Source organism: Pinus tabuliformis, chromosome 6 (genome assembly GCF_031772625.1).
Source record: "Pinus tabuliformis cultivar Carrire ecotype Pingquan chromosome 6, CPIR1, whole genome shotgun sequence".
NCBI lineage: Eukaryota > Viridiplantae > Streptophyta > Pinopsida > Pinales > Pinaceae > Pinus > Pinus tabuliformis.
Genome location: NC_142292.1, coordinates 285539303 through 285545831, shown reverse-complemented (window position 1 = coordinate 285545831; position 6529 = coordinate 285539303). Strand labels below are relative to the sequence as shown.

Below are 6529 nucleotides of genomic sequence, written 5' to 3'. Positions count from 1 at the left end.
TATATGATGATATGATGAGATGGAGGACCCAAGTGGATTGAACAGCAAGAGGTCAATTGAACAGCAAATGACGCAGGAGGTCAATTGAACAACAAATGACGCATGAGGTTGATTGAATAGCAATTGAACAGCAAATGATGTAGGAGGTCAATTGAATAGCAATTGAACATCAATTGAACAGCAAATCACGTAGGAGGTCAATTGATCAGCAATTGAACGGGAGCAATTGAACAACGATAATAGAGGAGTAAAGAAGAAAACTATCGGAAGAGCAAAAGAGTGAAGAGAAGTCACAGGAGCAACAGCTATCGGAAAAGTGTGGGTAGGAAAGTACAAACTTCCTTGATCGTGGCTGAAGTCTTGCACTCAATCCTAGCCGTCGATCTCATAGTCAACCCTTATATCACGGTCAATTGCAGGGGTTAAGGTCGGTTTTAATCCATGTGCCTGTCGAAGTCCCACAAACTGTCGATTGCGATAACATTGTGGACCCGCTGCACCATTATAATACGTCCTAAATAAATATAGCATCTGTCGCATATCACAAGTCTTGAAGAAATGTAATGATGGTAAACTGCGATTACGATAAGTCTTGTGCACCCAACAGACCGTCGATTCTGATGGAGCTATGGACCCGACGATCTATTGACAACTGTTTAATATTATATCACGTCCATTTCATCAGCAGTATGAATATCAGCCATGTTACATCGGTGATGTTAAGAGTTGCAATTGCGATTGATGACGTGGATGTGGGACCTCATTGGGTACGGTCTCTCCTATGAAATCCTGCGTAAATAATGAGTCTGTTGTATGAATATTAAAAAAGGGCCTCTCTGATATAATTTTGATATGCAACATCTATTGTAATCCGGCCTCTCTTCCAAATGAACGTGTCTTTTGAGTATTGGTGAACTCGAAGAGACAAAGGAAGTTGAAGGTCAAGCGAGCGTAGAGGAAGCCGAAGATCAAGCAAGCGAAGAAGGAAGCTGAAAGGTCGAGTGAGCACAGAGGAAGCTGAAGATCAAGTGATCGAAGAAGGAAGCCGAAGGGTCCAGCGGAAGAAGAAAGGAAGCCAAAGCGCGAGTGAAGAAGGAAGTCGAAGGGTCCAGCGGAAGAAGAAGGAAACTGAACGTCAAACATTCTATTGACTGGGTTATTTATTGAAAAGCTTTGACTTGTGTTTTGAAGTGATTTCTGATAACAGTTCAAAAGGACGCTCTACGGATATAAGAATATTATCTAAGTATGAACAGGGCAGGGTTGTTTTTTTTAATTGAACACACAATATGAAACTGCGACAGTCACTCCTCTGAAGAAGTCATCAATGAAGCAGTTTCTCTTGAAGCCTCACTCCCGAAGCAGTTACTATGATAGTAAGATTAGAGGGTCGAAACAGAGTTGTTTTGAAAAGACATTGAGGCCTAGCGCAGATATCTTGTTGATAAGTATCAGCAGATCTTGGAGACATTATTGGAGATCATGATGGCTATTTGAAATCATCATGAGGTAACTTTGCAGACTCTGTGTGGGAAATATGAAGAGTTGTGAAGACTCCTTCATATGAAGATAGGTTGTCATTGATGATGTAGCATGGAGACTACAGTGAAGCTGTAGATTGACAGAATTCAGTGAAGAAGATTTTGGGAGCAGAGAATTACTACCAAACATATCTAGACAATATATAGCAGAGGGTTGGAGCCCTTGGGGTTGGTGCCTCAGAATTGGAAGGATTGGTGTCCTTGGAGTTGGTGCTCCTAAATCCAAGGTTGGTGCCTTGACAAGACAGGGTTGGTGCCCTGGAGGTTGGAGCCTCACAAAAAGTCCAAGTTGGTGCTTGGCAACATGTTGGAGCCTTATATATATTGTATCTGATTTATTGTAAAGATTATATTAATAAAAGCATTTATTCCTATTGTTCATTTTGTGTTCTAAATATAAATGATTTAACTGGTAAAAATAACAATTGAAAAGGAACACTAATTCACCCCGCCCACCCTCTCAGTATTTCCAACAATTGGTATCAGAGCCAATAACTTCACTCAAAGCCTAACAGCTTAAAGGTTGATCATTAGAACACAAGTGGCGAAGCCAAGGAAGAAAGTCTCCAATCCTCCTAAAGATGTGTCTCCCTCTACCACTAAAATAGAAGTCATATCCATGACAAATCAATTTGATAAAGCAAAGAAACGGGAATATACCTTGTCAAGTCAACTTGAACAAAGGCACAAGAGCTTGAACAAACTTTAAGAAGAGATTGGTCAATACAAGGTAGAGGTATCCTCTCTCAAATCTCAACTACAAGGAGCAAGAAAGTTAGCACAAGGAGCTGCGAAGACAATGGAAGCATTGGAAATCATAGAAGGACAGGTTGATGAAGCAGAAAAGGAGAGAAACACCATGATATGTCAACTAAAAGCAAAGGATGGAGAAATCTTCAAATTAAAATCTAACATCAACCTTCTCAAGGCCGAAACATGTAAAGCTACAAGGATCAAGGAAGAAATGGAGAGCAGTCTAGCAAAGGAAAATGAAGTCAGATATCATCTCCCTTAAATTAGAAGCAAATGAAGCAATACGTATTAAGGAAGAGATTGAGAAACAACTTGCTAAGAAGAATAATGATTGCGAAAGATTGGAAGAAGAGATTGTCTCCCTCAGGAAAAAGGTTGAAGGGATGGACAAAACCTTGAAGAGCTCTCAAGCCTTGGATGACATGCTCAACCATCAAAGATGTCCATTTGATAAATCAGGTCTCGGGTATGCAAGTGAATCCTCAAGCAAGAATGATAATGCTTCAAACAACAAGGATATGAGGAAGTCAGAAAGAAATGTTGATGCTCCCAGTTTCAGCAAAGGTAAAGATAAGAGTCAAGGCAATAATGAAGAAAGTCTTGTTCCAAGAAGAAATGCAAATGTTGTCAAGGATGCGAGAAGCAATAATTATCATCAAAGGATCTCAAGGCAAAAAGGCTTCAGAATTACATCAAGGAAATCTCCATCTCCCAGGTACCAAAGTTTATTTTTTGGTTATTGTTATTCTTGTACAAACTTTGGACACATGGCAAAAGATTGTAGGGCTTATAATGATCCTCGTCAATCTCCAAGAAGCAATTTCACAAGAAGAAGTCATGAATTCTTATTCATGAACAACATAGAATGCTTCAAGTGTCATAACATTGGTCATATGGCACGTAATTGTAACTTGATTTGGGCACCTTCTCAAGCTAGAACCATGCCAGAAAAGAAAGTTACACAAGTATGGAGAAGAAAGCAAATACAATCTGAAAATCTCCTGAACCCTCCAGCCAACAACACATTGTTGACTTGATGAAGATATTCTTGATATTTCAAGTGTTTGATAATGGGATTTTTCCAAAAAGAGACCATGCATACAGTTAGGGGGAGCTTGTGATTCTTGATCATTATTGCAGAAACTATTCATGAAGGGATCCTTATGAAATCTTTGTTGAGCTATATTAACAATCATCCTTTGATAAAGATCATTTCTCAAGAGCACTACATTGAAGAACATGATCTTGTAACCATTCTTTGGACTATTGTTGAAGATGTTTTCCACTTGATCACTAATCAGAAATTGGAGTAGTAGAGAAGGCCATCCAATGTTAGAGAAATAGGGCTAATAACTATGTTGTTGGTATTACAGAAGTTGAATGTCTCGACTCACGGATATAATGTGAGAACAAGTAAATCAAGGACAGTAATAGAGGCTTTGTTTGAAGGGAAAATCAGCTTATAGTTTTCAATTTTGTAGCAGTAACATGAATCTGATACGATTTCGAAGTATATGAGGTGTCAATTATTAGAGGAAGATCTGGAAGGAAGGATTTATAAGGGCATAATGCTAGAAATAGGGGAGGAGGTGACTCTCAAGGTCGCTTACACACATTTTACGTAAGGAATTCGCCCCACTTCCATCGGAGAGATATCAATTTTACGAATGATTTCTGACAGCGCCTACAACATCGTCAAGTTGCGAGATGTGGAACGCCGAAAGAGTTGACACGGCCAATTTCGCCTTCATATAGTATTTGATGATATGAAGTCAAATCGTTTTTTATTTATCAACAGATATCGGACACGGTCGCTCACAATACCACCCCTGGTTATCAAAAAAAATATGTGCGAGCTTGTGAAATGTGTTGCTTCTATCCATGGCCATGATGTCATGCACAAAAGCCTGAATCTTAAAGCAATATGGATAGAAGTGGAGGACGGGAAATTTGTGTCACTGAAAAGCGCAAGGTTTTGTTTGGGAAGAGCTACCGATTTATCTGGCAAGGCTTATACGAAGAGGGTACGGGTGCACTGGTACGTTTCTCCCGGACTACTCTTGGATCAGGATACCTACTGTCTTTCTGTTGACATGTGGAATGTCAGTTGCATTTTCGCTGAATTGTATAGAAGGGAGCCTCTCTTTGTGGGATGGAATGATTTTGAGATTCTTCAAGCGATCTTCAGCTTGCTCGGAACTCCAGGAGAAGAAGTTTGGCCAGGATTTTCACAACTCAATTATTGGCATCCTTATCCTCAATGGGAGCCCTCTGATCTTAGAACCAAAGTCCCGGATTTAGATGATGATGCTTTCGATTTGTTATGGAAATTGTTGGTATGTGACTCTTCGAAGAGAATCTCTGCCAAGCGTGCTCTGTTGCATCCTTATTTCTTTGAGTTGAGTAGAGCATAGCTACACAGTACTTTGAGAACGTGTCCCTCTCCAACATTTAAATTTTTCATAGGACAGTTTGTGAACGGGTAGATGCAAAAATATAGTTTGAGTGGGTTTCCACTGCTCGAAGGTAATGAATACTAAGTATACAATGTGGATGTCGCAGTACTGGCTTGAAACTACATGAACATGTGAAAGAAAATATGGTTTGATGCTTTGAAGGAATCCTGATTTGAAGAAAGATAGCGAGAATGACAATTTCAGTGGCATCTTCTCCTGATTCAGACTATAAAGACTCCTTAATTCTAACTGTGAAGACAACAAAATTCAGATTGCAGAAGCATAAAAACTTGGACTTGAACATTTGGTGTATGGCTATTTGGAGCCTATTTGGAAGCATTGAAATGGAGCATCTTTAAGCATTGTTGAAAGCATTATGAATAAGTTCTAAGACATGAAGAGGGGATAATGTGCTAGTTGATGATGAGGCAGAAATCCTTCTATCTTGAGTAAAAAGAAGAGCACCACGACAGGGGGAGTAACATACCCATAAAAATATACTATTCATAAAGAACAGAAGCAGTTCGACAGGGGGAGTCCTTGTGCACTCCTTTGCCATTGATGTCAAAGGGGGAGAGAAGAAGAATATTGCCATCAATGACAAAGGGGGAGATTGTTAATCTAGGTTGTCATTGATATGATCAATATAGCAGTGTTTGTGATGGCAAATTATTTGATACATGATTTCCCATTGATACCCATTGATCATAATGCTCATAGTGATGAAAGTTTGATATATGATGATATGATGAGATGGAGGACACAAGTGGATTAAACAGCAGGAGGTCAATTGAACAGCAAATGACGCAGGAGGTCAATTGAACAGCAAATGACGCAAGAGGTTGATGGAACAGCAAATGACGCAAGAGGTCAATTGAACAACAAATGGCACAGGAGGTCAATTTTTCAGCAATTGAACAAAGATAACAGAGGAGTAAAGAAGAAAACTATCGGAAGAGTAGAAGAGTGAAGAGAAGTCACAGGAGAAACACCTATCGGAAGAGCGGGGGTAGGAAAGTACGAAATTCCTTGATCGTGGCTGAAGTCCCGCACTCAATCCTAGCCGTCGATCTCATAGTCAACCCTTAGATCATGGTCAACTACGAGGGTTAAGGCCGGTTTTAATCCATGTGCCAGTTGAAGTCCCACAAACTGTCGATTACAATAACATTGTGGACCCGTTGCACCATTATAATACGTCCTAAAGAAATATTGCATCCATCGCATATCACAAGTCTTGAAGAAATGTAACGATGGTAAAGTGCAATTGCGATAAGACTTTTGGGCCCGACAGACCACCGATTGTGATGGAGCCATGGACCCGACGGATCTATATATGATTGTTTAATATTATATCACATCCATTTCATCGGCAGTATGAATATTGGCCATGTTACATAGGTGATGTTAAGAGTTGTGATTGCGATTGAGGACGTGGATGCGAGACCTCATTGGGTACAGTGTCTCCTATGAAATCTTCCGTAAATAATGAGTCTATTGTATGAATATTAAAAAAGGGCCTCTCTGATATAATTTTAATATGCAACATCTATTGTAATTCGGCCTCTCTTCCAAATGAACGTGTCTTTTGAGTATTGGTGAACTCGAAGAGACAGAGGAAGCCGAAGATTGGGAAGTCGAAGATCAAGCGAGCGAAGAAAGAAGCTAAAAGGTCGAGTGAGCACAGAGGAAGCCGAAGATCAAGCGATCGAAGAAGGAAGCCGAAAGGTCCAGCGGAAGAAGAAAGGAAGCCAAAGCGCGAGCAAAGAAGGAAGCCAA

The 6529-nt window shown here is 40.0% G+C and overlaps 1 pseudogene; it reads left to right on the top strand.

Moving 5' to 3' along the window:
* Positions 1 to 4141: 4141 nt before the first annotated feature.
* LOC149258465 (cyclin-dependent kinase B2-2 pseudogene) lies at positions 4142 to 4708 on the top strand (annotated as a pseudogene).
* Positions 4709 to 6529: the final 1821 nt, after the last annotated feature.